A 21,858-nucleotide genomic window follows, 5' to 3' on the forward strand; every position below is an offset into this window, starting at 1 on the left:
AAGACTTCTACATCCTCAAAATCCTTACCTTTATCACTGGAAATATGTACTGCAAACAATACACACCCTTTCCTACGACTATGATTTTCCTACATATATGTAACCATTCTAACTAATGGCACCTTCTTCTTACCCTACAAGATTCATTTTTCTCCATTGTCATCCAAGTACTCAATATCCTTCTCATAAAAAGCCACACTAGTCCTGTGAAGGTACAACCAATCCATACCCAGAAGCATACTATATGATCCCAATGGAAGCACATTCAGATGCATTGATGTAGGCATACCGTTCAGATCGAATGCACATGCACTTACCCAATGAACTCTTTTCTTAGTACCTATAGCCAACTATACCAACCAAGACTCTACATGCACTTCTTTTCTCAAGCCACACTTATCCACTAGGTTAGGGTTAACATAACTATAATTAGATCCAAGGTCAATCAAAATAGAAACATTAGGGGAATTTTGAGGTGTGAATGGGCCTCCTAAGGAAATTATAAAATAAAAGTGGAAACAATAAAATAATATTAGATTACATCATCAAATTTCAGAGGGAAAAAAGAAAAAACTATTTTTTCAACTTATCTCCCTATGTGTTTACTCAAATTTCAAGTGAAAACACTTTTTTGGTGCAAAATTTGATTCCTTATCCAAGGAGTACCCATGTTGCATACTTTCGATGGACACTACTACATGAAAAATGAGAAATACATGAAAAAGCGTGATTACAATCACATTTTTTCATGTATTTCTCATTTTTCATGTAGCAGGGTCCATCGAAAGTATGCAACATGGGTACTCCTTCGATGAGGAACTAAATTTTGCACCCAACAAGTGTTTTCACTTGAAATTTGAGTAAACACATAGGGAGATAAGTTGAAAATATGAGTTGAAAAAGTAGTTTTATTATTTTTTACTTTTTACTTTTTTACTCCAAAAATGGTGAATCATACCCCATGATTGACATCATCATCTTGAATCCTATTGGTTCTTATAAATTTTATTTTGGTGGTACATTTTTCTTAGGAGGCCCATTTTAGACCTCAAAATTCCCCTAATGCAACTCGATCACAAAGCTTACCTTCCATCTCAATGATGGATGCTTGGTGATCTGCATGCCTATTATCTAATGATGCATAGATATGAGGAATACTCTTTCCAACATCCCCAACTGTCTATGCCTACTAAGCGCTATAGATACGAGGCCTACTACCCTGATACGACAAACAATCCTTGTCGAGATTCTCCTTGCCACATATCGAACACTGCAACTGTCTCTTACCATCACCTTTATTTTTCTTCTCTCCAGGTTTGGATCCATGTCCCTTCTTAACTGCATCAAAATTCTCGTAAGGAACAACATTATTTTTCTCACCTGCATCCTGAGATATTGTTCACTTTGTGGCCATTTACCTTTAGTCTTGTCATTCCCTTTCCAACCCTACATCGATTTAGTATTACACTTTCATTACTGATAATAGTGTTTCAACTTTCCAATGACTTGTTCAAGTGACTGAGGCTCATCAAACCCAATCCAATCCTTAAATGCTAATGGTGATCCCCTGATAAATCTATGAATTTTAGTTTTCTCATATTTAAGATACAACACATACCTCAATAACTCTAAGAAATTAGTCACATACTCCTCATCTATCATCGATCCCATCTTTAGCTTATAGAACTCCTTGGATTTTTTGTCATGGTACCTCTCTGACAAGTACTTCTTCCTAAAGAGTCTCTTGAATTCATGCTAACTCAACTCCTTTGTCCTAATGTCTCTGACACACTTCACATCTTCCCACCAGATGTGTACTTTTCTTTTAAGACTGAAAAATAGTTACCTAGCCTTCATTTCCTCTGTATAGTCATGCAGCTCAAAGAACTTCTTCATCCCAAGTAACATGCCTCTGCATCTTCCAAATAACTCTCAGTCAGATGTAGTTGGCTTGGATGTCTTGAACTCATCCAACAAGTATCCCTGCTACGCTTCCTATAAGGATGATAGTGATGATGACCATGATATCCTTTTGAACTAGAACTAGAGTAGAACCCATGTTCATTGCCTCTCCTATCAGGTGTATCTAAGAAACTTCCATCTCTGAATGTGTCATCCCTATTCGACCTGTGCCCATCATGAGACCTACTACCATATTCCCCATTAGTTATTTCCTCCTATCCACAACTGACCCATGGTTGTCCATGTCTCTATAAGTCTAAAAAACTCTGAAGAATAACCACATTGACCTTTGCTTGTTCTCCTGTGCCCTAGCAAGTCTTTCCTGTGAATAAATGATTCTGTCATTATCTGATTTGCAACTTCTAATCTCTGCCTTTAAGCTTTTCATAGTGTTTGCTATGTTTGGAGAGTATTCATCTCTTAGCTACTCATTTGATTTGTAAGGGGCATCTCATGAACTATAATCCACCATTTTTCTAGTCATGTTTGATCTTATTCTTCCTACAAACATACCATGTCAGATAAACCAAATACAAACATAATCAACATACCTTAGTGAAGTTTAGGGGAGGTTATCTCGTCTGAAAAATCAATACATATTAGCATGATACATGTATATACGTAATCATATCAATATACCAAAATCATCTCAATAATCATCCCAGTTACCATGCATGATGTCACAAACTATAACATCGACTAGATACAATGCACACATAACAAACATATAGACAACTAACATGCATGCATGACAAACACATTCTGCTAATCCAGTCCAAGTATTTGAACTTGGCTTTGATACCAATAACAACCCCTCCCACATTTACCCACTTTCACCGGCCTGCTAGGGTAAACATGAGATGAAGAGTGACAATGACATGACCCAACCTCCTAGGTCTAAAGTTGGGCCAACAAATGACAACAAATTGACCTTCCACAGCATCCTAGAGGTTCTACATGACACTCAGGGGCTAAGAAACCATCCTAGGTGGCCAAACACTGACTGGGACCCCTCCTTATCTGCTCTAGGCCCTCAACCACACCCACTGTAGGGCCTCCATGCAGTTGGAAGTCTCCAACCGTATACACAACCCTGCATCCATATGGTTGCAACCAAACTTCTCTACTTAAGAGCATGCAGTCTCAGTTTTTGAGCCTAAATTATGGATCAGCCACCATAATAGTATCCAAAAATTCTTGTAACTTCTCATATGCATAAATGACATGATAACAAGGCTAAAAATTCAAACTTGAGTCGGAGACTTGACCTAACCAGGCCTAACCATGATAGTCATTTCGTCAAACATATTCAGAACATGTAATCTACAGGTCATGAATGCATATCTGAACACAAGGATCTGATGCTTATCTAAGAATCATAAATAAGGTCTATTTCCCTCTCATAATAGCTACAATAACACTTATTAGCTTATGCATTCATCAACCATTCATCGATTAATCAAACATGTCAAGATCCATAACTAGAACCTATTATGAAACCATGCTTATAACTAGTATATAACCAGTGTATAATCAAAATAATAACCATGATAGAAAAAACATCAAATCCACATAATAACAAGTATAATTACTCATAAAATACAAGAGGAATAGAGATCCTATAAACATATGAAAAATCCAACCAATTGAGGGACTTCCACATACCACCCGACCACAGATTTATCTAAACCAAATGTTTATTTCAGCCAATCACCCCTATGCCATATTCCAATCATGAATGTGGGACTCAAGACAAAAGAAACCAGGGATTCCTAGACATTAAACCACCTCCACCCTCAAGCTTTACCGCAATCTAGCCAAAATTGTTCAAGGGATGCCTATGCCCAAAGCAAACACTTAAACAACCAGGATTTACTACAATCCTACCAAAATTTGTCAAGGGATCACTAGGCCAAGAAAAAGAATATAAACCACCAGGATTTACCACAATCATGACAAAACAGGTCTAGAGATCACTAGGCCCATACTAAGCTTGGATTCCTCAGAATTTCTTCACCAATACCTTGAGTAATTTTCCCATCTTCACCCTTAGACTTTACCGCAATCCTGCCAAAACCAATCAAGGGATTCCTAGTCCCTTGGGAGTTTTCTTGAAACCACCTTACCCAGTTCCAAAACCATTTGACAATCCAAAGCTCAAACAAATGAAAAAATCCCATCACACCATGGCTATATGAAGATGGCAAGGCAAGGCTGAAAGCACCGTGAAACCTAAAAAAACCCTTACCAATGACAACAAGAGAACCGAATCCACACATGCATTTACCATGCATTCGCAAACCAACTAGGAAATCACACATGCAACTTGTTACCTTCAAGTATTCCAGTTGAGGCTGCTTGATCCAACTTTTTCTTACTTGTCCTTTTCTTTCCTTGTCCTTCCTTTGCCTTCCTTTTATTTCTTTGATCAATGCCAGAATGCTCCAAGAATGTTCTATGTTTGCAATTATGGGAGAATAGGGAGAGCTCAAAAACAAAAATGACAAAAATCTTAACCAACAACAACCGTTAACTGATCCTCAGAAACATTTTTATCATTAACGCCTTTATTTCCTACAATTTCCTCCTCATGCAAATTCGGTGACCTTTCACCTTCCTTTTCTCCCATTTTCCTTTATTTTCATAAATAAAATACCAATTAATTCCTCCTTTCCTTTTGAAAGCCTTCGCCAATGCCTTTTCCAAATTCCTTAGCCATAATAAACCAAATTAACACCCACTAGGATGTTTTCCCCAACATTCAACTTGGAATACATGTCTTGTGACCTTGGTCTTATTTTTCCTTTATTAACTTTATTACATGAAATTTTAACCTGAGGATGTTACAAGATCATAGATTCCCACACAACATATTTTGGACTGATGTCATCAAGGACTAATCATTATACATTATATATCTCTAGCAAAATAGTTATCACAAGTGTTGGATGTTGATGTGAGTGCCTCAAATGATGGACGTCAAAGTACATAATAGATACTACAATGGAAACTCAGGGGAGGAAATTATCATGAGTGAAGTGGACTTGATGCCCCAAGGTCTTCACACTTCCTGATGGTATGAATATACTACGTGAATGAATGATTTGATGTCGGGAATGTAGGGAGATTGTTTTATTACCAAACATTGATCTATACCATTAATAGATGCAAGGGAGACCATTGATAATGAAAATGGTTTCCAAGGTACCTAGCATAGTCTACAAAGTGTGAATGAATGAGCTAAATTCGATCACTCGGCAGAATCAATCAACCTGCGCCAATGATGAAAACTGCGAGGAAACCTACCATTGATGACTGTAAACTCCAAGGTACTAGATTGTTTCTATATATACATATCAGATAAGGTGTTGGATTCAATGGGAAGAGATACAATGAAGGAGGGCCTTAATGTATCCCAATCATCGACATGAAGCTGACACTAAGATAAGGTATTTGATGATAGAAAATGAAGAAATTATATACAACTGGCATAGGGATGGTTGATACAAAAGGTGTGATGATATGTGCAGATGGAAAATGCTTGACTGACATTTCCCTTGAACATATAAAGACATGAAACAATAATGAACTTGGCATCATAGACTAAAGAATCCAATAGACACGATGGTGATACGAGGGCATCACCAAAGCCCATAGAGTGGGAGGGTAACTAATCGGGTAAGATACTGACTCAATAATAGCATGACTCGAATCAAGATGAAGGTGTGGTTCAAAAGTATATAAAAAAAAAATTGTAAGAGTAGGACTTGAAAAAGATCCATGTGCAAGGGTGATGTACAACTACCAAGACAAATATGCATAAGTTAAAAAGACTCCGCCCCCCCCTATTTTTTGTATAGTGGATCACCTTCATATTTTAATGAGCATGAAAGAGAAGACAATTAAGCTCAATAGGTTCCTTTTTTGTAAGTTTTATAGCGAGGTTGAAATAGAGACAAAAGTGCACATGTATCCTTATCATGATTTTATGAGCTTGAGAATGGAAAAGAAATCACTCGTTGACTTTCAATTTAATTAACGAGAATGAAAAGATGGAAATAACTTGTTTTCATATAGGTTTTACGAGCATGAAAATATGGAAAAAGGAGCTTGAGGTTTTCATGAGTTTGACGAATCATGAAAAGAAGACCAAAATGGACTCGAAATTTTTTACCGAGCATGAAAATAAGACTAAAAGGAAGTTCATTCAATGGAGACAAGTGATATAACAACATGCAACTTGTTTTGAGGGTTGCTGACAAAATCAACCTAAGAAAAGTAGAAAGAAATTAAAAAGTGTCTAGCAATGGAAATCCACTCATTACAGTGGTATCTCAGAAATATGATGTATGGGTTGCAAGATGGAGGCAAGGTTAATGCAAAGGAAAAAGGTCAAGCATGGCTACAGAGTTAGTGAGCGAAATGAAGGAAAAAATTTGTATGAAAACATCTAGTAAGAAATTAAGAACCATGGGCATAGGTGACCATAAAGCAACATGATAAAAAAGTGTGGGGACCCTCTATAGGGTGATAACCATAAATATGAGAGAAAGAGACACATGAGGCTTAAATTTAATGTCATTGTGGGTACTAAGGAGAATCCCTGAACCTACGAAAAAACTGCAACATGGACACCAATATGGAAATCAAGTGTTATTCTAGGTTTCCCATAGAGGGTAGGCTCTACTGCACAAGTTACAAAGTGAAAAAAGAGTGGTTAATGTCACAACCTAGTGGGGTGGGCCATAAGGAAAATTGAAATGGTGATGGAAAAGGCCAATAATACAGTGACAAAAATCGGTGAATCCTAGTCATATATGCTAGTTTTAATGATATACCTGAAAGAAAGATGGAAAATGTGAATATTTTTTTGGGTATAAAATCCTTGGCAAGTTCAATGCTAGAAATCCTTGAATTGACTTTGTCAAAGGGAAGTATCGCATGAGATGATGCAAGAAATTCCCCCTAGATCGATTCAATATTTTGAGTGCTAATCTCCATAATTTCGAAGTTCGAGAGGATAGAGGCATCATGAGGCATACTATCCCTTAGGTTATCTTGTGTAGTCGTGACCTCCAAGATGGCCCTATATGAAGCGAAGTCAGAGTCATGTGAAAGTGATGGAATGATGGTCCATGTGGCTAAAATATCCTGATCATATTCTATATTAGGATGGAGGTTTTGACCAGTGTCATCCGGTGGTGGTGGGACCACTGAGGAGGTGATTATTTCCACAAGAGGTGGCATTGTTCCCCCATGAGAATCATCTTCCATAGAAAGTGCTTGAGGAACAAAAGGTCTATGGGATACATAAGTGACATAATAGATCATGTTAAATGTGGAAATAGATGGAAATGGGTCCGACGAAGCAAAGGGAAATGTGCTCATCAATTAAGAGTGTTTGAACATTACCACCCAAAATACTCTCAGCAAGAGTGGTGGAATCATCTGCAAAGGGGATCGACTAACTATCATGAAATCAAATATCATGCTTTAAAAATCATAACAGATCAATCATGACTATCTTACCCTCATGGGTGAACATCATGATGTGAAAAATTGAAGACACGACAACAATCATAATGTAAACTAGTTTCACCTAAGAAGGAGGTTATAATCTAATGTTTGATGACCTCAACTTCAACATAGATCATCTCCCACCTATCTCTATAGTTAAAGTGGAAATACCCCTTGAGGCTGCAAGGTGTGCCCATCAAAGGCCTTCAATGCTAATCTAGTTGCAGACAATGTTGGGGAACCAAGAGATTTCCAACACTCTGACGAGATGATGCAAGTTGATGCCCCCTCATCTAAGATTGTCCTATGAATGTATTTTCCAAACACATGGAGCATTATTTGGAACACCAAATGGTGTGGAAGATGGGATTTCTGAAAAGAAGGATCGAATGTCATGATATTCAAATATGAGGGATCCACCCCACCGATGGTAGACAAAAGTGCTTTATGTTGCATTGGAAAAATTTACAACACTTCTAATGTAGACATAAAAACTAGAGCTTGGGCAATATCCTCAATAATACCATAGTTGTGAACCTCCTTAACATTAGGATTATGTGTAGTCTTTCAAAGGGCACCACTAGGTGGGTGCGGCATAGTGTTTAGTGATGGCTTATCAAAATGAAGTTGACCATTTGGCAGAGGTTGGGTCACTGGTTTTGAGGTAGAAGTTCCACTCTTAGAATTCTCATAATTATTTTCTTTGGTTTGTAATTGGATGCCTCATTTAACCATAAAGATATATTACATAGAAGACAAGGCATTAGAAGAATTCCCCCCACTACCCCCATGCTAAGGTAGTTGAGGATTTGCAACCATGTGTTGTTGTTGAGCCAAAAACGATTTTGTCAAGACAACTAGTTGACAATTAAGTTATTGCCATAAATATCGATGAATCTCATCCATTGCACTGATGATTAATATGATCATCCACACCAATATTGTAGGGAAAGTGATTCTTCTTCTTCTTCTCCTCTTTGGTATCATTCCTAGTCTTGTCTTGGGTTTATAATGCCCCTTGTTCCTCAATTGAAGTATTCTACTTATTATTTTTCTTCTTACATCCTGGTTGCTAAGGATTCTTATTCAAGGTGGACTGAACAAAACTGACCTCAGAGATGGGAACTCGGACATGAGGAGTTTGAGTAGCAGGTTGAAAAAATAGGGCACTATAATATATGTTCATTTGGTCCATCTAAGAGGATAGGTTTCCTTTGTTTCCAAAAGATACAGATCCCATGACTCTAGCAACTTGGGTTTCAGGTTTTTGAGTTGAAGGATCGGTCGATGATCAAGGAGCATTTGGAATATGGTTATGCAAGGTGCCCGCTTGGGAAAAGATCAAGTCAAGTTGGTGGGAATGCAAGATGGATTAATCATTAGCTTTAACCCCACCCTTTGCCACATATTCAAATATTTGAGGCAATAAATAATTAATAAACAACTCACAAAGAAACTCATCACGAAGCTCGGTGCAAAGAAAGGCTCATCTTCTCCTCCAATCATGAATATGATCAGAAATGTGTGTGGACTTATCCTCATGAAATCAAGTGAGAATATTTGTACCAACCTCATATCTAACAGGAAATTGATCATGATTGACAAAGGTCTATGCCAAATATAGGAAATCATCATCAGTGGTGGATTCTAAATTAATATACGGAGTGGGGATTCTAAATTAATATACCATTTGGTAGTGCTACTAGTGAGAGTTTTCTGTAAAAGACACAACCTAATGCTATCATCCATAAAAGCATTCTATGATCACCACAAATGATAAGTAGTGGTATGGGTCACAAGATCTTCTCTAGGTTTACCATCAAATTTTGGAATGTTTGCTAGCAACTTATGTCGAATAAGTGTCCATGCAGGATTACATCTTATGGGGTCGTTCATTAACTTAGAAAGACCAGGAAAAGTGAGATTTACCCAAAAAGGAAATGTGAATGATGTTTGGGATGGGTTAGAGGCCCCTTGTGACCCAAGTGGGGGAGGTTCTCCCCCTATAGCATTATTTCAAATATTAGGGCTACTCATGGAAGTGGGTTGGTGATGAGCCCCAATTTTGGTACAATTTGGGCTCATTTTTGCCTATTCTACTTGCTCAAACCATTCATTTTTTATTGCTTATGCATGCATTTCTTAGTTTATTCATGTTGTTTGTAGGAAGAAGGGTAGGCACTCTATCTACGTGACTAATGCATTATGATTCCAGGTTTTGGCATTAAAAGGGAGCAAAAGACAACGAAAAAGGAGACAAGGAGACAATGAGGTGGCACTGCTGGTTGTTAGGAGAGGATGTCCACGGTCTTAGGGACATTCCTCATGATTCCCACCAAGAACTCCGAGCTCCAATCCATCTCCCCTCCGAGCTTAGAAGCAGCCAGCTGTTCTACAGGAACAGCAGTTATAAACTGCTCTACAGGAACAACAGTTATGACCGTCCTACAGGATCAGCAGTTAAACTCTAGATTGGACAGCCGAGCTCCTAAAATCAAGGACACTTGTTGGATCATCGTTTTTGTATAAGTATAGAGGCCTTAGCCTTAGATAGGTTGTTGAAACTCTCGTATTGCTATTGTAATTTTGGAGCACAGCTCAGTTTTTGTTCCTTTTTGTAAGCCAATTTGGCATGACATCAGATTATGAATAAAGAAGGCAGATTCTGATCTAGTTCTGAGTTTTCTTAAGGAGACTATAGCTCTCAGGTTAGGGCCCAACCTGAGAGCCATAGATCCCCTCTGCTGTAGTGTTGTTTCCATTTCATTTAAGCACTTTGAGCTTTTCATTTGCACATGCAATTCGAATTACAGGTTGTTAAGTTGGTCTTTTTCATGAGTTAGATAGGAGTTGCTTATGGTGAATTTGTTTCCACTTGCTTAGTGTAGCAGAGGATAGATATAATCGATTGGAGCTCCAACAAAAAGGTTGTTAAGGCTCACTGCCATCTCATCTGGGATTGGAGTGAAGTCCATGACTAACCACCAAAAATACGCATTTCTTTGTTTCATGATTGCTGCAAACACAGTCACGTTATGTTAGATGCTTCCACATGATTCACACCTACACCACACTCCTTTACCACAGCTTCATGCACATTCTCCTTCGCATTTTGGATTGATGTTCATTGAATTTACAAGCATAGGTAGTTTAGGTTAATGCATTTTCGGTTTGGTGACAGTCATAAGCATTTGTTTCACTTACACTGCTTTCTCTCGTTCCATCACTTCGTCCTCCATCTTGATCACGCATGCAAACACATCTCTGATCCCTGCTCCGCTCTGCCATCTCCCAAAGTCTTTCACTCCTCACGTACTTCCATTCTCTAGCCCTTTCGTTGACATAGCCCTTTACCTTCCACCCTACTCCCTACACTCACTTCCCATCCTATTCTTCCACTTCTACAGCCATCACCAGCCTCATTCCTACCTTGCACATCTCCCTCTACCATTTCATCACCCCTCCATCACGCCAAACACTCATGGTAGGTCATCCTGTAGCCATTTGTAGACATCCTGTAGAAACCAGAGTATCCTGTAGGATCCCCTGCAGCCATCCTGTAGGAGGCCACTCTCTCGGTTGCTGAGCATCTGAATGCGAGGAACCTCTGTGGATGGATGCTAAGGATCCCTAGGGACCTCTCCTAGCCTCCCCAACCTGTCCCACGCTTTCCTTCCTTCTCCATCCCATCTGCACAACCAAACCCTAGTTAGCACAAAATCACAATCATTCCACACACTTCAAGGAAAAATACAAAAACATGTCTTTTATGATGCAAGCAGCTTAGATCCATGCATTTTCACTTATTAGAGGTAACAGCAGCATTGGTAGAGGTTTCATTCATATTCTTTGCATTGTAGAGGTTAGACTAGTTAAATTAGGGTTTCCTAGGTTTACATGCTTTGATTTGCTTTCAGTCCATTTTGTCAAGTAGAGTAGTTTTCCTTTGAGAATAGCTTTCGTCCATCAATTAGCAAGCTTCTTCTGAGAGCCTATAGAAGTTGGCTTGAGCCCTAGCGGACTTGTGCCAGCTGACCAAGTGACAGCTGCGACAAGAGCTAGTACTTGTGCATATAGCACCGTCGCTTCCAAGTTTGTACGAACTACCGGGTTGATAAAATGAGAGACAGGAAGCCCCAGGAGTTGTAGCATTATTGCTACAATACTAGAGCTCACCATCTTTTTGGCGCCGTTGCCGGGGAAGCGTCAGAGTATTAGTAATTGTTGCTTTTCTTCTACTTTCGTACTCTTACTTCTGCTCAGTAGTTTATTTCATTTCCATTCTGCAAAAGTAGATTAGCATTTCTTGCTTTCCTAGATTAATATTTCTTGCTTTCCTAGATTAATATTCCCTGCTTTCCTAGATTAGCATTTCCTGCTTTCCTAGATTAGCATTTCCTGCTTTCCTAGATTAATATTTCTTGCTTTCCTAGAGTAATTTTTCTTGCTTTCCTAGATTAGCTTTCCAATTCTGCAATTTCATTTGAGCAATATAGTTAGTTGTAGATCACTTTGTTTCAGTTTTGCAGGTACCAAAGAAAAAGCAAAAGCACTCAAAAAAAGAAAAGTCCTTTCCATTTCATGCCTCGTAGGAACCGAGATAGATCAGGCAAATTCCTACCAAACACCCCCACCACATCACTGAGTCACCCTTCTCTCTTCTTTGGTGACAGTGACCCAGAGGAACCTATAGGTGAACATCCTGAGATATACAAAGACCCTATAGAAGAAGAAGAGTTAGAGACCACTCCATCTGAAGCCATGGCTGATAATAGGAGAGAAGATGAGAGAATAGAAGGAGCTTTCCCCATCCGAGAGACCAATGGAGATATGAAAATGAAAAACATTAGCCCCTCCGCCTTGCCTCACTTCCATGGACTGACCACTGAGGATCCTGATACCTTCTTGTTTGAGTTTGCTGTCCTTTGTAGAACCTATGACTATACTGAAGATGAGCAAAAGCTGAAGCTTTTCCCTTCCACTCTTAAGGATGCAGCACTACGCTGGTTCATGGGATTACCTGGGAATAGCATCGCTACTTGGGCTCAGATGCAGCAAGCCTTCAATACCAAGTATAGGGATTATTGTAGGTCCAAGGAAACAAAGGGAGAGATCTTTCGAATGACCATGGGGAATGATGAGTCTTTAGAGGATTATGAGGAGAGGTTCCAACTTAGCTATAAACGGGACAGGTGCACACTTGACCCTGAATCCCTCAAGTTGGTTCTACTCTGAGGAGTCCCTGAAGATCTCTTAGACACCCTTCACATGTTAGCTGGGGGGGACATTTACCAACTGCCTTATGAGGACATCAAGACTGTGTTTCAAAATCATTCCAGGGCAGCTAGAAAATGAGGTAGAGGAAATCTCCTCTCCACTGGTGTCCCTTTCTCCAAACATGAGCTTACAAACCAATTAGAAGATCTTAAGAGTGAGGTGAGACAGACCATTGCCATGCAGCTGGACATATTCAGGATCCAGCAGAAGAAAGAAGAAGCTGAGAGAGCCTTGGCTGTCTTCTGTCCTAGGTGCACCAGAAGACACCCTAAGAACGAATGTCCATTGCATTCGGTTGAAGTGTGTTTCGTTTGTGAGGAGGACCACCCAACAAATCAGTGTCCAACCTTACCTGGGTTTAAAGCCATGTACCAAGGAATCGAAGCCCCCACTGAACCTCTCTACTTCATCAACCAAAGGAGGCCTCAAGGGTCTAGACCTTATCAGCAGGGGATGCAAGGGGCATCTCAAGCTTATTACAACCCCAACCACTCGACTCCCATGCCTTCCTGGGGTCCCCCTGCTCATCCTTCTTGGTCCATGCCTCCTCCATGGTCTTATCCACCTCAGTACCCTACCCAACCTACTTCTCATCCATATCACTCACATACCCAGTCGCAGCCTCAATGGAGTGCTCCTTAGTCGGGGTGGAGGCCCCAATACAACACTCCTCCTGCCATTTTGCCTCCACCACCAGTTCAACCTCAGCCTTTACCTCCTGCTCCTCCAAGGCAACCTCAGATGCCTACTCAACCGAACCCGAACCCCAACAATAGACAGGCTCAGCAGGTATATACTGGGGAGACCTCATGCCCTACCTATGCTGTGGAGATCCAGGAGATCAATCTTAGATCTGGAAAGACTCTTCCAGATCGCCAACCTCCTCCCCCAGAGGATGAGGAAAACCATCAGGAGAGTGAACCAAAGCCTATTCCACCCTTTCCTGAGAGACTAACAGCCACCACACAACCTAACCTAGAAGAAGATGAGCTTTTGGGTGAGCTCAAGCAGTTGTGTGTAAAAATCCCACTTCTCCAAGCCATCAAGGATGTGCCAATATATAACAAGCTGGTTAAGGAGAAGTGTTTCAAACACCCAGGCAGACGGAAGAAAGATGCCTCAACTATCAATGTCATAGGACAGTTGTCTGACCTTATGCTAGGACAAGTCATTTGCCCGAAGTACTTAGATCCTGGAAGTCCGGTAGTAGATGTTCACATCAATGGCACCATTATCCCCCACACCTTGATTGATCTGGGGGCGGCCATCAATGTGATGACCAGGGATACCATGCTTAAACTCAATCTTCAGGGTTCCTTGAGGAAGACCTCGACAGTACTGCAATTAGCAGATCGCTCCACCGTGACTCCCGAAGGGATTGTGGAGGATGTCTTGGTCTCTATTGATTCTTGGGAGTACCCTGCAGACTTCCTGGTTCTGCAACCAAAGGCCAAGATTACTGGATATCCTCTCATCTTGGGAAGGCCTTGGTTAGCTACTGCAGATGCTTACATAAGTTGTCGGGCAGGAAACATGACCATCAAAAATGGTCCCATGTCCAAGCAACTATTCCTATACCCTCCTGCCCAACCTTCTTTAGAGCATGATTTACCACTCTGGTTGGAGGAAGGAGAGGAAGACGAGGTGTACTCTGCACCTTTGTGCACCCTAGATACCACTAGAAGAGACCCTCCTACCGAGGATGATTTGATTGAGACCCTGATCCAGAATCCACCTTCCAGTGCACTATCTTTAGAGAAGTTGGTGGAGGATGCCCAAGCTAGCACCTTAGTGGACCTTTGTACAACCAGCCCTGTCACTCCCAGAGTCAAAAGTGTGGAGTTCGGCCCTGAGAGAGCATTAAAAATCAGCTCCTCCCTATCTCCTTCCCAGGAGAAGGAGTTGTGTAGCCTATTGGCCAGTCACTTAGATGCTTTTGCTTGGAGCTATAAGGAGATGAAAGGAGTCCATCCCTCGGTCTGTACCCATCATATATACATCAAAGAGGATTGTAAACCAGTTAGGCAACCCCAGAGGAGAATGAATCCAGCCCTTAAGGACATTGTCAAGGAATAATTGCAAAAACTGTTGGATGCAGGATTCATCTACCCCATCTCAGATAGTGAATGGGTGTCCCCTCTAGTGTTGGTTCCCAAGAAGAATGGGAAGTGGAGGATCTGTGTAGATTACCGTGAGCTGAACAAAGCTACCAAGAAAGACCGTTTCCCTCTACCTTTCATAGATCAAGTGTTGGATGGACTGGCAGGAAAGAAGTTCTTCTCTTTCCTGGATGGGTTTAGCGGGTACAATCAAATCCAAATCAGCCCGGAAGACCAAGATAAGACCACCTTCACTTGTCCTTGGGGTACCTTTGCCTATCGAGTCCTTCCCTTTGGGCTATGCAATGCTCCTGCTACTTTTCAGAGAGCTGTCTTGAGCATCTTCTCGGAGTTGGTCCATGATGCAGTGGAAATATACATGGATGACTTTACTCCTTATGGGGCCAACTTCCAGGAAGCGTTGTCCAACTTGGGAAAGGTCCTAACCAAGTGCATCGAGATGAAATTGTCCCTTAGCCCTGAGAAATGTGAATTCCTAATGACTGAAGGGACTGTGCTAGGCCATACCATTTCTTCCCAAGGATTGCAGGTGGATCCCAATAAAATTGCTCTCATCAAGAGGGTTCCACCTCCTCAAAAAGTAAGGGATGTCCGGAGTTTCTTGGGATTAGCAGGATACTACTGGAGATTCATTAAGGACTTCAGCAAGTTAGCCTCACCATTGTTTGGTCTGTTGGCAAAAGATGTGGAGTTTAAGTGGATTGACGATTGTCAGAGGAGTTTGAAGGAGTTAAAGGACAAGTTGGTGTCAGCACCAATCTTGAGGGGTCCAAACTGGGCCCTACCTTTCCACATCCACACTGATGCCTCGAACAAAGCCATAGGTGCAGCCTTAGGACAAGTTGAGCAAAAACTTCCATATGCCATTTACTTCGTTAGCAAAAACTTGGCCAAAGCGGAGCTGAATTACACTGTAACCGAGAAGGAATTCTTAGCTGTGGTCCATGCACTGAACAAGTTCCGGCATTATATTACTGGTTACCAGACTTTTGTACATACTGACCATGCTGTTATTAGATATTTGATGAATAAACCAGATGTGAATGCTCGTATTATTAGATGGTTACTTTTATTGCAGCAGTTTGATCTAACCATTGTTGATAAACCAGGGAGAGAAAATGTTGTTGCTGACTTCTTGTCTAGATTGGATTTGTCTGCAGATGAAGATGGGACGGTGGATGACCAGATGCCTGATGAGCATCTGTTTGCTATCTCAGTACTCTCTCCATGGTTTGCTGATATAGCAAACTACCTTGTTTCAGCTCAGTTTCCTCCGCACCTCTCTTCAAAAGAGAAGAGCAAAATCATCAGAAAGAGAGCCTCATTTACATGGATTGGGGGCAATCTGTTCAAGCTTGGCCCTGATCAGATCTTAAGGCGTTGTGTAAGGGAAGAGGAAGTCTTTGACATCCTCCTCACCTATCATGATGGGCCTTGTGGAGGATATTTTGCAGCAAAGAGAACTGCCTTCAAGATCCTGCAGGCAGGCTACTATTGGCCCACACTTCATCAAGATGTCAGAAGATATGTCAGCCAGTGTGACCAATGCCAAAGAATGGGGAAACCAACCCAAAGGGATGAGATGCCTCTCCAACCTCAAGTGACTCTTGAGCCATTTGAGAAGTGGGGCATGGACTTTGTGGGTCCAATCAATCCCTCTTCGAGGCAAAGGTCCTACATCATTGTGTGCACTGACTACCTGACGAAGTGGACAGAGACCAAAGCAATCAAAGCAGCAACAGAAGAAAAAGTGGCCGAGTTCCTAAGAGAGAACATCTTCTATAAGTTTGGCTATCCAAGAGAGCTGGTCACCGATCAAGGGAGCCAGTTCACCTCCCACCTGGTTGAAGATCTCCTATCTCATCACAAGATCAAGCATAGAACCTCCACTCCCTATCATCCTCAAGCAAATGGGCAGGTGGAAGTCACCAATAGAGCATTAGAAGGGATCTTGACTAAAGTGGTGAGCAGCAGCAGAAAGGACTGGGCAGATCGCCTGGTTGAAGCCACATGGGCTTACAACACCACTTGGAAGACCACCACCGGCTTCACACCTTATGAGCTGGTCTATGGGAAGAAAGCTTTGCTGTCCATTGAGTTTGAGTATAACACTTTGAGGATGGCAGCTCAGCTGGACCTAGATCTCAGCCATGCACAGCAAGAAAGGTTGTTGCAGCTGAATGGACTGGATGAGCACCGCATGCAGGCCCTCCTTCACTCAGAAGTGGTTCAACTTCAGAGGAAGGTGTGGCATGACCAACATCTCCATGACAAGCAATTTCAGCCGGGAGATTGGGCTTTGTTGTATGATTCCAGATACAAAGATTTCAAGGGGAAGTTGAGAACTAGATGGCTAGGACCATATTCAGTGGAAAAGTGTCATGACAATGGATCCGTCCTCATTCGAACCATTGATGAGGAATCCATTCCCATGCTTGTCAATGGGCATCGATTGAAGATCTACAGGAAGCCTCCCTCAAGACAAGAGTTCATCAAAACAATGGAGAAGGCAGTATTGGTCATAGAGAAGGGTCCTGCCCCTGCTTTGGGCACACCCTGAAGCATCTAAAAAAATAAATAAATAAATAAATAAATAAATAAATAATAATAAAGATCCTTGGGTGAAAACCTCTCTGAGGCGCCCAAGGCAGGTGGTAGGGGTCAAAACCTCATTGAGGCGCCCCTGCTATCTTTCAAAAAAAAAAAAAAAAAAAAAAGAGATAAAGATCCTTGAGTGAAAACCTCTCTGAGGCGCTTAAGGCAGGTGGTAGGGGTGAAAACCTCATTGAGGCTCCCCTGCTATCTTTCCAAAAAAAAAGAAAAAAAAAAACAAAAAGAAAAAAACAAAATCAATAAGTCATTATGTGAAATTTGCATGCAGATTGCAGGTGTTCTATGGAGGAGAGGAAGCCTCTCAACTCAAAGCCAGAAGTCCTTATCATGCAGCCAGGACACCTCACCAGCACCCCCTCCAAGAATGCCTATGTTCTTCAAGGTATGTGCACTTTTATTATAAACTGAGTCTCCTAGAGGAAGACGCAGATTTTCTACAGGATGGTGCGATTTTCTACAGGAAGGTGCAAATTTCTACAGGAAGAGCTGCCTGTCTACAGGAAGCTCTGTACTTCTACAGGAAACTTCTTGTAGAAGCTCAGAACGAGCCATAATGCGTTTCATGAGCAGATCTGATGACTACGGGTTGGTGTGGACGCGTGCAAGCCTCTTTTGGGCTCATGCACGACGCTGATACCTTGCTCCACCATCCTCGTCACCATGCAACTAAGATCCCTGCACCAGCAAACTAGATCAATGAGTTCTCGTGGAAAAATCAGTTGTCAAAGAAAAATGAACACCGAGAGCTCATAGCATGTCCATGTCGAGCATCAGAAGCTTCGGGAGCGCGATTAGCAGGTCATCTCCATTATCAAGTAGCGTGCACCCAAGGAGGTGAGACTGTTACAAGGCCCTGCGGGCATCCTGTAGCAGTCAAACCTGCAGGAGTGGATACCATTCATCGCCCAACCATCTGCAAGCAACACGCGGGCGCATGCAACTAGAGCGTCCACCATAGCGCCAGCATCCTGTAACCATGAGCCTCCGAGACTGTGTAAGCCACATGCAGCAGGTAGATCCGTCGTCCAAAAGACTGAAATCATGTGCAGATGCGCGCAGGTAAGTGTTCTAATCCTTCCTTCCATCAAATCGCATGAGTATTACTTTGATTTGTTTGCATGGCGTAGAAATGAATGGTTGAGCGGCTGTAAGGCCAGCTGACTGGCCACGTCGGCTAATGAAGGGATAGTCAGATGATGGGGTGGCAGCCACGACAAAGGGAACACGCAGCACGCATGTGAAGATCAGTCCCGTCAACCGAGAAACGAGTTTAACCGAAAATGGCGGCCGCAGATCTTTAGGAATGAATGCGGCAGCAAGTGAATGTGCAGGCGGATGATGGGTGACGTCACCCAACGGTCCGGCGGGGACAGCTCACCCTCCGCACCACGAGCTGCGCCGATTCAAAATCTAATCGGCTAGATTGTGCGCGTATATCCATCCACCTCCATTTCAAAACTTGAGTAACTCTTCTGAATACCTCTGCATGTTGATACGCCAAGCTTTCGGCCGACTGAACACCAGTGAAGCGCACCTCAACCGCAGTCCAATTGCAGTCCTCCCCAAAGTTTGCACACTGCTCCTACAGGAACAGTTCCTACAGGAACGCAATCCTACAGGACACAGTCTTCTACAGGAACGCGGGTTTTCACGAAAAAAAGGTGGCCGAGTAATGAGGTAACACTGGACCTCTCATGCAATTGCTCATTTAAGGTGGTAGGATTGTCAGTTACTGTCAGGGTAAATGAGAAAGTAGATCAATTGCTGTCTGTATGCCCATACTGCAATTCTATAGGATTGTTGCGTGGTTAGACTGTGTTGTGAAATTTTTTGCGGGTTATACGCATTGTTCTGCACTCTGTCACCGAAACTAGACTCTCCTCCACCATCACCACCTCCGGTTAAGAAAATTGTGCATCATGCCGGGTGGATTTATCAGGCGAGAACCCACAGATTCCACCAGATTAAGGAGAAATCCAGCAGTGGTAGATCTCTTTACCAGGGCACAATGGATGCCTTTTTGTGATAAGCTACAGGGCTACGATGATGAAGTAGCCGAGGAATTCTTGCAGGCATTGAAGCCTAAATCCTAGACACTGGCCACAGTAAGCTTCAGAGGTCTCAGCCTCCAACTCACCCCAGAGCATATAAGTCGAATCACAGAACTGCCCATGGGTATGCCGTGGGATAAAGAAGAGCGAAAGCAGAGCCAGCAAGAAAAGAAGGAGTTCTTCCCACCTGAAGAATCATTCACAGAGGACAAAAATGGGGTGAAAAGGACAAGCCTGTTGCCACCATGGAACGAAGTCAGTTTGCAAATTATGAAATATATCACCTGTGAGGGTCGTTACAGCATCGTATATGCGTATCACTTCAGGCTACTCAATGAACTAAGACACCAGATTGACCTCCCTGCAGCACAGAGGCTGAGCATTCCTTACTTTTTATTGCAGTCCTTGATGGAGTGCTCTACAAAGCTCAAGGACGGAATCCCTGATCAGATAGCCCATCATGGGTTAATAAAATTGCTTGTGGAGGATGCTCTCCACTCATATAAAGTCCCCCTCGCATGGGAATCATTTAGGAACTTAACAAGAGAAGGGGACATACAAATGTTGCTTGAGGAAACGGGATCCTCTAGCGGTGAAGAAGAAGAGCCCGTAGCCGAGAGTAAGAAAGGGAAAAGCCAAAAGGTCCCGACTCCAACACAGAAGAAAGAACGAAAGAAGAAGGAGGAGGGAAAGGATGACAGAGCAAAAGAGGACACCCCCATCCTGCCAGCAAGGGAAAAGAGGTTGAAAAGCAGGGCAGTCAAAACTGAGGTGGTCCCTGCCAGCCCAAGCACCTCGACAGCTCCTGTAGTCAAAGCCAAAAGCAAAATCCATGCAGCCAAGCAAGAAAAGGTGGTGAGAGTTGCATCTGCAGGAACACAAAAACTGGCTTCTACAGGAAGCCCGAAAACACAAACACAGGCTTCTACAGGAAGCCCGAAAACAAAGACCAAGGCTTCTACAGGAAGCCCGAAGATCAGTAAGGAGCAGGCTTCTACAGGAAGCCCAAGAGCAACGACCAAGGCTTCTATAGGAAGCCCGAAAGTCGTTGGAGAACAGGCTTCTACAGGAGGCCCAAAAACGGAGAAAAAGGCTTCTACAGGAAGCCCGAAAGTGCAACCACAGGCTTCTACAGGAAGCCCGAAGATAGAGACAGGGTCTTCCACAAGAAGCCCGAGATTGGAAAGAGGGACTTCTACAAGAGGCCCGAAGGTCATTGAGAAACAGCCTTCTATAGAGAGTCCGAAGACAAAGAAAGAATCTTCTACAGGAGGCCCGGAAGCAGGCAAAGCAGGGTCTTCCACAGGAAGCCCGAAATCTAAAAAGGAGGGGCCCTCTACAAGGAGCTCCGAGAGAGCAAAACGCAAGAATGAAAAGGCTGGCATTCTCGAAAAGGAGGCAGCAGCAACACTGGCTGCCCTCAGCACACCTCCAAAACCGAAAGAGAAAAGGGAGAGGGAGACCCCTCTACCACCTGAAGCCAGGAGAAGCAAGAGGATGACCACGGGCAAGCCACAGCCTCCACCCAGCAGCCAAACCACTTCAGGGGATGTCCCTACTTCACCCAGTGCAAGGACCCCCTCTAAAACATCAGCCACCCCCGAAAAGGGGAGCCCAAAAATAACTTCCTGGACACAGAAAATAGGCCAGTCACCTTCCGAAGCCCGACTCAAGGAAATAGAAAAGGGGAAGGAAGCATCACCCTCGTCACCACCAGGATCAGAGAAGGCAGGGCCATCAAAATCAGAAAAGAAAGAGCCTGTTCCGGTCCCGAGTCCCTGGCCAAGGACAAGGAGCAGGAGCAAGGTTGCTCAAGGATGAGAAAATGGTTCAGCTGGGGGGTGATGATGAGCCCCAATTTTGGTACAATTTGGGCTCATTTTGGCCGATTCTACTTGCTCAAACCATTCATTTTTTATTGCTTATGCATGCATTTCTTAGTTTATTCATGTTGTTTGTAGGAAGAAGGGTAGGCAATCTATCTACGTGACTAATGCATTATGATTCCAGGTTTTGGCATTAAAAGGGAGCAAAAGACAACGAAAAAGGAGACAAGGAGACAATGAGGTGGCACTGCTGGTTGTTAGGAGAGGATGTCCACAGTCTTAGGGACATTCCTCGTGATTCCCACCAAGAACTCTGAGCTCCAATCCATCTCCCCTCCGAGCTTAGAAGCAGCCAGATGTTCTACAGGAACAACAGTTATAAACTGCTCTACAGGAACAGCAGTTATGACCGTCCTACAGGATCAGCAGTTAAACTCTAGATTGGACAGTCGAGCTCCTAAAATCAAGGACACTTGTTGGATCATCGTTTTT

This window comes from Pinus tabuliformis, chromosome 1_2 (genome assembly GCF_031772625.1).
Source record: "Pinus tabuliformis cultivar Carrire ecotype Pingquan chromosome 1_2, CPIR1, whole genome shotgun sequence".
Taxonomy (NCBI): Eukaryota; Viridiplantae; Streptophyta; class Pinopsida; order Pinales; family Pinaceae; genus Pinus; species Pinus tabuliformis.